Raw genomic sequence first — 9594 nt, 5'->3', positions numbered from 1 at the left:
GAGAGAAATTGACCAATCAGAAGAGAGAGAAAGTAACCAATCAGATAAGAGAGAAAGTAACCAATCAGATGTAAGAATGCAAATGAGGTTGTAAGCATCAACCAAACACAACACAATCTGGGTGTGAGACACGCCTCTCCTAGGCCTATATAAAGCAGCACCAGGGCTGGGCTGAGGGTCAGCCTCTGCAATCAAGCTCTCCCAATAAACGCGTGCAGAAGGATCCTGTTGCAGCTGTTGTTGCTGGTCGAGTCGGACGCGTGCAAGACTTTGGGACATGATGTCCCTATAGATCTCAGCCTAAACTCATGGAATTGTCCGGTGTCAGCCTCCACAGCTGCTGAGATTACAGGTAAACATTACTGCCCCAGGACTTTTCTACTGTTCAAGAAATAAGCACCTGATTGAGTTTAATGATATAAAAGACTGAAAGATGTCTGCTCATAGAAAGACCTAGAGAAATAAGAAAAAAAGGAATTGGAGCAAAGAATCCAGGCTTCACACAAGCTAATGTAGACAACAGAAGACACAGGTCAGGCCTGCTGGTGTCCAGGTCGGCTTTGAAGGTTGTCACTAGCCCATCCTATTCCCCTTTGCTCTCTCCAGCTCTTAGTTGTGGAAACCTGTTTTTTGAACTTGGGAACTACCTGTTTACCACTATATATAAGAAGATAATAAAATGCATATATTAGAGCTGTCAATTTTTAACTTTGAAAATGTCTAGGCAGTATACATTAAGCTGCTCCAGCTAATACTACTCAGTATATGAAGCCTAGAACAATTTCTTTGCCAGAAGTATTTGAAAAAGGACCATTTCTCATATGACATCAGCATCTTGAAATTTCATCATCAGGAAAGAAACATTTTTACATTTTCCAGAGTTCCAATCAACCAGGAAATGAAGAAAACTCAACTTAAATTATAATAAAGTGAATTCATTAGTGCTAATAGTTCAACAGTCTTGAAACCAAATCAAAGGCTTGTCACACAGAGGAGGCTGGGGAGGAGTGTATTTAAAAGTGGACTTCATAAATGTCTCATTTGTGTGGGATGTGTAGCTGACAAACTCCTTGTACTCCCCTCAGAAGGGAGGAGCTGTTTCACTTCCTGTTACACAGCAATAAATGGGCTAAAAAAAAAAAAAAAAACAGAACAAGGAGTTAATTATCTCATAGTAGTTTTATAATTCTGGGGAGGGGAACAAAGAGTTAAATTGGCCAGTAGCTTATAATTAGGAATTGAGAATGGTTGCCTAGCACAAAATTGAGTTTTCCTTAGCCATCACAACCCCAATAATTAAAAAACAAGTTCTGTCTGTAGACTATTTTTTCAGTTGAACAAAACTAGTTATTTTCCTTAATGTTGCTTGAAAAAAAAGATTTATTTTGTTGAAATTGAGGGACATTTGAGTACTTATTTGGAAACCTAGTACAATGAAATATTCCTAAAACATATGGAGGTGAAGCTAATGAGGTCTACTAATTATGAGAGATATGGAAACTTGGCTGGCAATCTCTTGTCACCAAACAAGATTCCAATAGTAGGACTGGGTTGCATCCAATTGAGTTGTTGGCCAAGAGAATTCCCCCAAAACAAGCCAGACTGTTGTTAAGACATAGGATTCCTCTCTGCAAAGTGTTAGATTTCAGATACAGAATTTAGCATTAAAATGCATACCAACAGACCAAACCTCAAAAATTTCCCCTTTTTTGTTTAATTAAAAAGTTTTTTTCTCTTATAACAATAAACAACTTGACTTGAAACAATTATGAAAGTTCTTAGGTAAGATTTACATTCAAAAAGTCAATTCTGTTTTTATTTGGCAACTCAGGAGAAAGTTCAGAGTTCTGTGTCTAAATCAATTTCTTTCCTAACTTGCATTATTAATCTAAAAACATCTTCTCAGACCTAGAATGTCTTCTTAAATCCAAAACAACTTAAGCTTATTAACTTAAGACTATAACTATCAAGTCTTGATACATGAGAAGGAAAAAAATATTACATGAATATGCAGAAAGTACAGACAAGCACTTCTAAAATTAAAGATACGACATACAATTTGATGTCTGGACAGCTATACAGTATTCTAAAACATTGGATTATCATCTTCAACCTCCTGGCCTAGAATATCTGACAGATCTTTTGTGAAAAACAAATAATAAAAGACTGTCTTACTCTGTCTTGGAAAAGCTTGGTAGTCAATGTCTCTGCACCCATTTGTCCTTTCTAGACAGCATTCTGTCTGAAGAAAAAGTTAGGGCATTTTCTTTGCCTGGTGGCTATCTTGACACAAATGAAGCAATCTCTAATTCAATTCAAATGGGGAGCTTCCAGGACCTGACATTTCTCAATGTCAAAAAAAAAAAAAAAAAGCCTTAAATTAATGTGAAAAAAAAATGTCCCAATGCTATATTCTAGAAGTCTCTGGCGTTTTTGAAGACCAACTATCTATCCATAGTATATCAGCAAATATTGCCTGTTTCTAGACATTTATTATATGTTTAACCCAGTATGTATCTTTCTGTGATAATTCAGACTAGGATCTGGCCTTACTATGACATTGGTTGTCAAACCATTAACTTTCATTTCTCAATCATTCCTAACAGTTTGCAACAGCAGTACTTAAAAGGACTGGGACTAAATCTTGTATTTTTTTTAAATGAATAACATATGCATAATACCTATACAAGAGTTTAAATATACATACATTGTATTGTAATTTAAAAAAAACTTTTATTTCTGTAGGTAAAGGAGTTTGGTTATATATAGAACAAGTATGAAATGTCTGTGCAATTTCCTTGGCTTGTTGCCAAGTGATAGAAAATTCTTTTTTTATACTTTTGCTGTTAACATGCTGGTTTTGTTGTTTTTTATTTTAATAAAATTCTGAAGCCTCTAGCACACTTCCTAGCAATAGCTGATCAATTTCATCATCACCTTGTGCTAGAGAGACTGGTAGACGTGTATGGAATCTGATACGTGTAAAATTTAATGGATGATTTTTATTTCTGATCACTTGTTGTAGTTGAATAAACAGTGAAGTCAATTTGGCATCATCCTAAATAAGTTCAACAGTTTCTGTACACAAAACAACTCTTTCTGCATAATGAGAGTCAATTACTATACTAAGAGATTCTTTAAAATCTAGTAACACCATAAGAATTGCATATAACTATGATATTTTAACTGAATTATAAGGACTCTCAACTACCTGACTCATATCCTACCCTTCCCAATTTATTTACATCAGTATAAAATGTAAGAGCTCCAGAAATTGGTGTCCCTTTTACTGTTCAGGGGAGAATACAATTAGCACTTTTTATAAACTGAAGTTGTTTGCTTTTTAGGTACTTGTCAATTTCTCCACTCCCCCCACCAAAAAAAATTACTACAAGCTCTTTGCAAATGTTCATTTTCTGCTCATAATGAGACAATCTCAGCATTAGTAAAAGGTACCACAATCTCGAGGGATCTATTCCATCTAATTGATAAAGTTTCGTTTTTCCTTTTAGAATCAGTTCAAAAACCTTTCTATATAGGTCTCTAATTTTTTACTCTCTTTCTGTGATATAAATATCCATTCTAAGATATAATCTTCTCTCTGCATAAGAATTCTGGTGGGGAGCTGGAGAAATGGCTCAGTTAGAAGCACTGACTGCTCTTCCAAAGGTCTTGAGTTCAGTTCCCAGTAACCATATGGTGGCTCACAACCATCCGTAATGAGATCTGACACCTCTTCTGGGTGTCTGAAGACACCTACAGTGTACTTACATACAATAAATAAATAAATCTTAGAGAGAGAGAGAGAGAGAGAGAGAGAGAGAGAGAGAGAGAGAGAGAGAGAGAGAGAGAGAGAGAAGAAAAGAGAGAAAGAGAATTCCAGTGGGAAAATGAATAGAAGACAACTAAAATCCAAGCCCTCTTTGGATCAATGTGGTCCATATGGGCATTTTGTGGTTTCTTTTCTATCAGAGCCAATTCTTTTTTAAGCTTCAGCTGATAATCTTCTTGGGCTATGTAATTATTACCTTGAAAGGTTTTTAATAAATTACTCAGCTCATGAGTAGCTAAATCAATTGTAAGCCAAAGCTACTTTATATCTCCCAGTAATTTTTGAAAATCATTAAGAGTCTTAGTTGGTCTCTCCTGCTTCGTATCTTTTATGGTTGAATTTCCTGCAGAATCACCTTACATCCTAATAATTAATAAAATCTCCTCTTATATTTTCTTTGCTTCTTTAACATTTTCTCTAAGGTATCTAAATTTGAATCACCTAGCAAAATATCATCCACATAATGGTAAATTGTGGATTGAATAAATTGTTTATGGATTATTTCCAGTGCCCATTGTATAAAATATTGGGATGTTAGAACTATTCAATATTCCCTGTGGCAGGACTTTCTATTGGTACCTTTAAGTTGGAATTGAGTGGTTAATTGTGGGCAACATGAAGGCAAATCAGTCTCTGTCTTGTTTAGACCATTAGTGATCTAAAGCATGCATGCACACTCACGTATACACACGTATACACACACACACACACATGCACACACTAAGATTTATTTTGTTTGAGTGACAGCCTGTGTGCATATACATTTGAAGGAAGGGAACAGCTGTAGTGGTCAGAGGTGCTGGATTCTCTCTAGCTAGAGTTTCAGTTAGCCGTGAGCTGTTTTATGTGGTTATCAGTAGCTGGATTTGGGTCTTTTGCAACAGTCCTCTCTCTACTTCTATGTTGAATTAGTATGGGCATTTTTCTGACTCATTTATTCACTTTTTATTTTTTATTTTTTAAATGTACAAGTCTTTAATTTTAAAAAATATACACAGAAGAAGTCATGTATTTTTACATAGGAATACACACATTAACAAAGCATTTCTTATAATTTTCCAAAACCCTATTTTATCAGTCTGAAATGTATAAATTAAATATGTCAAACTTTTTAAGTTAGAATGAAATCCCTGAAACTACTGGATATGTTAGACATTCTCCCTCCCCCACCAAATCAAATAAGCAGAGAGTATTGGTCTGATTTGTTAAATAAGGTTTATTGTTTTCTTTATTGCCTATAATCTAGAAGATTCTATTTTATTGTACCTTTGCAAACAGGATACATCTCTTTAAAAACTGATCAAAATTTTCCATACATATAGCTCTCTATGATAGATTACAGTACAACACTTCACTTAATTATAGAAACACCGTAGAACCCAGGAGCATGGGTTAAGCTAAAGGAATACATCCTGAGCTGTCTGAGCAAGATGATCTGGTGAATCCTTAGTGAAGGTTAAAAAACATGTTGAAGAGATACATGCACGCTGCAGAGTTGAAGAGATACATGTACGCTGCAGTCATGAAAGAAGCACGGCCAACAGTGGTCACTTGCTAGCTTCAAGGGTTATGATGAATTTCCACACATGCACACTCACTCGCAGTCCTGTTTCCTTCTTCTTCCCTCTCATACCCAGTACATTCACTACAGCCCCTCCCCAAAAGAAATATTCAGGCTCTAAAGCCTACAGAACCCCACCCCTGCCTGACTGTGAGTAGTTTAAGACTGCTACTGACAAGTGTAGGCGTCCACCCTTACCATGGAGCGAAGCATGTGCTGTAAGCGAGTCTAGCTGCTTTTGCCTCTTTGGAAGAAAGTGAAGCATATGCCTGCTACAGCTTTAAAATGCCTTAAAAACAAAACTTTATCTTGCTACTTCTTAAAGTAAAATCTACAGTGAAAAATGCACCCTAAAACTAATTGCCTTATTTGCAACTAAAATACATTTGCCACTCTGTTTTTGATATCTACTCAACTGTAATTCAGTATGAAAATTCATGAAGTCTTTCCCTGTTTGTGGTAAACACTGCAGTACCAGATACAGTTGTCAGCTGGCATGCTTATGAAACACCAAGCCTTGTATGTGATGCCCACTACCTGTTTCCTCCGTGTGTTCCCCAAGACTACATTAGTCTAGTGTTACCAAAGGTAATGTACAAACAGTTCAATGGTGAAACGTATTTGGTTTGTCTTCATTGTATACATCCTGGAGATGAAAAAATAAAAAAAAAACTAACCACTCCTCCATACCTTCCCTGAAGATAACCCAAGTTGGCAGGCTGTCAGTCCACTGTATGAGAGGCTGAGTTGGGAAGCCAGAGGGCTGGTGTAGTCTACTGGCAGCTTGTACTGTGCATATAAACCAAGAGCTCTTGGCTTTTGGGAGCCACTGTCCCAAAGACTGACAGCACTGATGTGGGAACAACATAGCATAAACAGGGATCTGAGCTGCACAGCCTGTGGGATTGGCAACCTAGAGAAGAAGATTGAGGGGATCCTCAGCTGCTCATGATTTGGTGTGGGTTTAATGTTTCCCTACACATTAGCTGCTGTGGAAAACGTAAAACAAAAATTTATATAACAACTTTCTTATTCTCAACCAAATGCTCACATACAAAATACACACTCTATGAATATGAGGTGGCTCCTTTTCTTCAAATTTTTAAAAAGAGAGAAGAACTGATAACCATTCATTTATGTAGTAAAAGTCTCATATACTCATCATAAAACAGAAATGGCATTTGTGATGTTCACACAAAGGAGAAAAAGATCAATGACAACTTTAGCCACTGTAGATAGGCTCTGGCTACACCAGAATCTAAAGGTTTTATTGGTTTAGCAAATTCCTGAGGCAGCCTTGTCCACAACCAGAAAAGAAAACAGCTCTCAAAGAAGCCATAGTGTGACTATTTCCAATGCCTGTTATCTCTTATTCACTTTTTTTAAAAAAAAAATGCTATTTTATGTGAATCAGTATCTTACCTGGATATGTGTCTGTTCACTACTTGAATGCCCTGTGCCCACAGATACCAGTAGTGGTTAGGTACCCTAGAATTCGAGTTACAAACAGTTGTGAGTCACCTCCCAGGTGCTGGAAAGGGAACCAAGGTCCTTTGGGAAAGCAACCAGTGCGCTAAAATGATGTTCCATCTTTCTTGACGAACATATGTGTTTAACAATATTCAAACACATAAGTAAGGAATCCTTATATGAAATTGTACCATCTTTGATTTCTTTCAATACTTTTATAGTTTTTGTGTGCAGATATTTCATCTTTCAATAGTTATTTTTCCTAATCCATTCTTTCTTGGTCTTAATAGTTTTATGAATGTGATCCCTCTTCTTTTTTCTTTTACTAAAGTGATTTATTCATTTATTATCATCTTACATATATAGGTGTATGCCTGCATGCATGTCTCTGCACCATATGGACAATATGCTGGCAGAGGCCAGAACAGGGTGTCAGATCCATGGACACTAAAGTTACAGGGGCAGTGAGAGCCATGTGAGGGTTGGGAATGGAAACAAAGATCTCCACAAGAGTGAACAGTGCAGCCGGGCTGTGGTGGCGCATGCCTTTAATCCCAGCACTCAGGAGGCAGAGGCAGGCAGATTTCTGAGTTTGAGGCCAGCCTGGTCTACAAAGTGAGTTCCAGGAAAGCCAGGGCTATACAGAGAAACCCTGTCTCAAAAAAAAAAAAAAAAAAAAAGAGTGAGCAATGCTCTTAGCACTTGGGGATCACTCCAGCCCTTTCTCTGTGTTTTGAATGTAACAGGGTTTGCTATAGAGTGATAATATCCTTGAATTAGACATCCTCTGCTCTCATATTTAAAGAAACTGGATTTAGAGGTATGCACCACCAGGATAATCTTCTTAATTTCCTTATAGGGTCCCTCATTATTTGTGATATTTCTGTACTAAACATATTTTGCCTCTTTACTGAGCTCATTGTTTGTTCTATCACTTGTAAAATAGTTCTTACTTGCATGTCTAATATTTTGTTTCAGCTTTTTATTCTACATTTCCTCCATGTACTTACCTTGCAGTGATAGATAGAAATGGTGAAAAAAAAATCCTTGTTTTCCACATAATTTTATAAATAAAAAAAATATTTTCTATTGCCTTAAATTTGTTATGAGGTTAGCAGTGGTATTGTCATGTATGGCTTTAAAATACAAAAAATTATGCCTATTTCTAGACAATTTTAGAAATTTTTTAGTTCCTAAAAAGGTGTGTATTTTCAAATACTTCTTCTGCAATGAGTGTCAAGAGTTTCTTTGTGGGGTAATGGGGATGACACAGGTTTCTATGTCTAGACATAGGTGCCGTGGAATTCACTATATACTAAATTCGCCTGCCTTACAAGTGTGCACAACCACCATCACCTGGTTAATATATGGTGTGGCTAGTCCGTTGGTTTTTCCTGCTAATACTACATGTTATTGGGGAAAACTCTGTGTACTTTGAACTATAATTTTTGATGTGGATTTAAAGTCAGAATCATGCTGACACAAATACCTAGAGTATCTCATCAATGTTTTTGGCAAATTTCTAGACCACGATAAAAATCTCAGCATTGACAGCCACAAGACTCACATAACCCCAAGTAGAGCAGGGGCATAATTCCTCACGTACTTTGTTCTGGATATCAGTTTTGTCCTAGTGGCTACATCTTTTTTTCTTTGGTCACCTCTACAGGTTAGAGCAGGCTCATGTGAAAAAAAGACTCCAGAGGGATTTTCATTCATTTTCAATGCATTGAAGGCAAAGGATCCTTCTCAGTGACCATCTTTATACATCTAATACAACACACATATAGTCACTTATTAGATGGCAATCAGAGAAATCATTGCATACGTGAATCAGGAGATGGGGCTTATTGCACTGCAGGTAAACATTTGCTCTTTCTGGTAAGAATCTTGTAAGGAGAGGATCAGAATGAGTCACACCACCTAGTGATGAGAGAAGTACAGTGGCCAGAGACATGAGAGGTTTGGTGCTTTTGACACTGAAGATGGTGCCTGGGAATTGAAAGAGAAGGAGAGAAGGGAGGTTGCACAATTCTGTTGAAAGAAACACTTTCTCTCTGATCTACTGAAAAGGGAATAACAATCTTGTGTCAAATTTGTCACTCTATCTAAGAGTAGAGCACTTTAGAGTATGAAGAAATGCTATTTGTTATGTCACTAAATATCCTTCTATATTTCTCCCTTTGTTCTTTCACCTTGTCACCTTAGTCCTTCCTTGATCTCTACAAAGTGTGGATTCTGCTCCTCCACTTCTTACATGGCCCTTTTAACCATCCCTATCATGCAGGGACCTAGAAAGACACAGAATCACAGCAATGATGGCCTCATCAGCTCTGGCAATGGCAAAGGAAGAGGTGACCTGTCCTATCTGTCTGGAGCTTCTGAAGGAACCTGTGAGCACTGATTGTGGCCACAGCTTCTGCCAAGTCTGCATCATACTGAACTATGTGTCCAACAGAAGAATGGACGGGGTAGGCAGCTGCCCTGTGTGCCGGGTTGGTTACCTGTTTGAGAATCTGAGACCTAATCAAAACATGATCAACATAGTAAAAAGGATCAAAGAGGGACAGTGATCCGCCCTGCAGGGAGCGCCATCTTGGCTCTGGGGCTCCGCTGAACTTAGTCTGCACAGGTGAGAGTGAGGACCACAGAGGCAGACAGCTTCTGGGACAGGCGGGAGCCACAGAGCCGCTGAGGCAGCACCCTTTTGGGGCCGCAGACATCCGGCACC

General features: G+C 37.6%; 2 pseudogenes; both read left to right on the top strand.

Annotated features, from left to right (window-relative positions):
• LOC110298016 overlaps positions 1 to 9594 on the top strand; it is a 111218-nt pseudogene that overhangs the window by 92264 nt on the left and 9360 nt on the right.
• The window catches only part of LOC115031496, a 6577-nt pseudogene continuing 6164 nt past the window's right edge, over positions 9182 to 9594 (top strand).

Source organism: Mus caroli, chromosome 7, assembly GCF_900094665.2.
Source record: "Mus caroli chromosome 7, CAROLI_EIJ_v1.1, whole genome shotgun sequence".
In the NCBI taxonomy this organism is placed as follows: Eukaryota; Metazoa; Chordata; class Mammalia; order Rodentia; family Muridae; genus Mus; species Mus caroli.
This window is presented reverse-complemented; position numbering and strand designations above follow the sequence as displayed.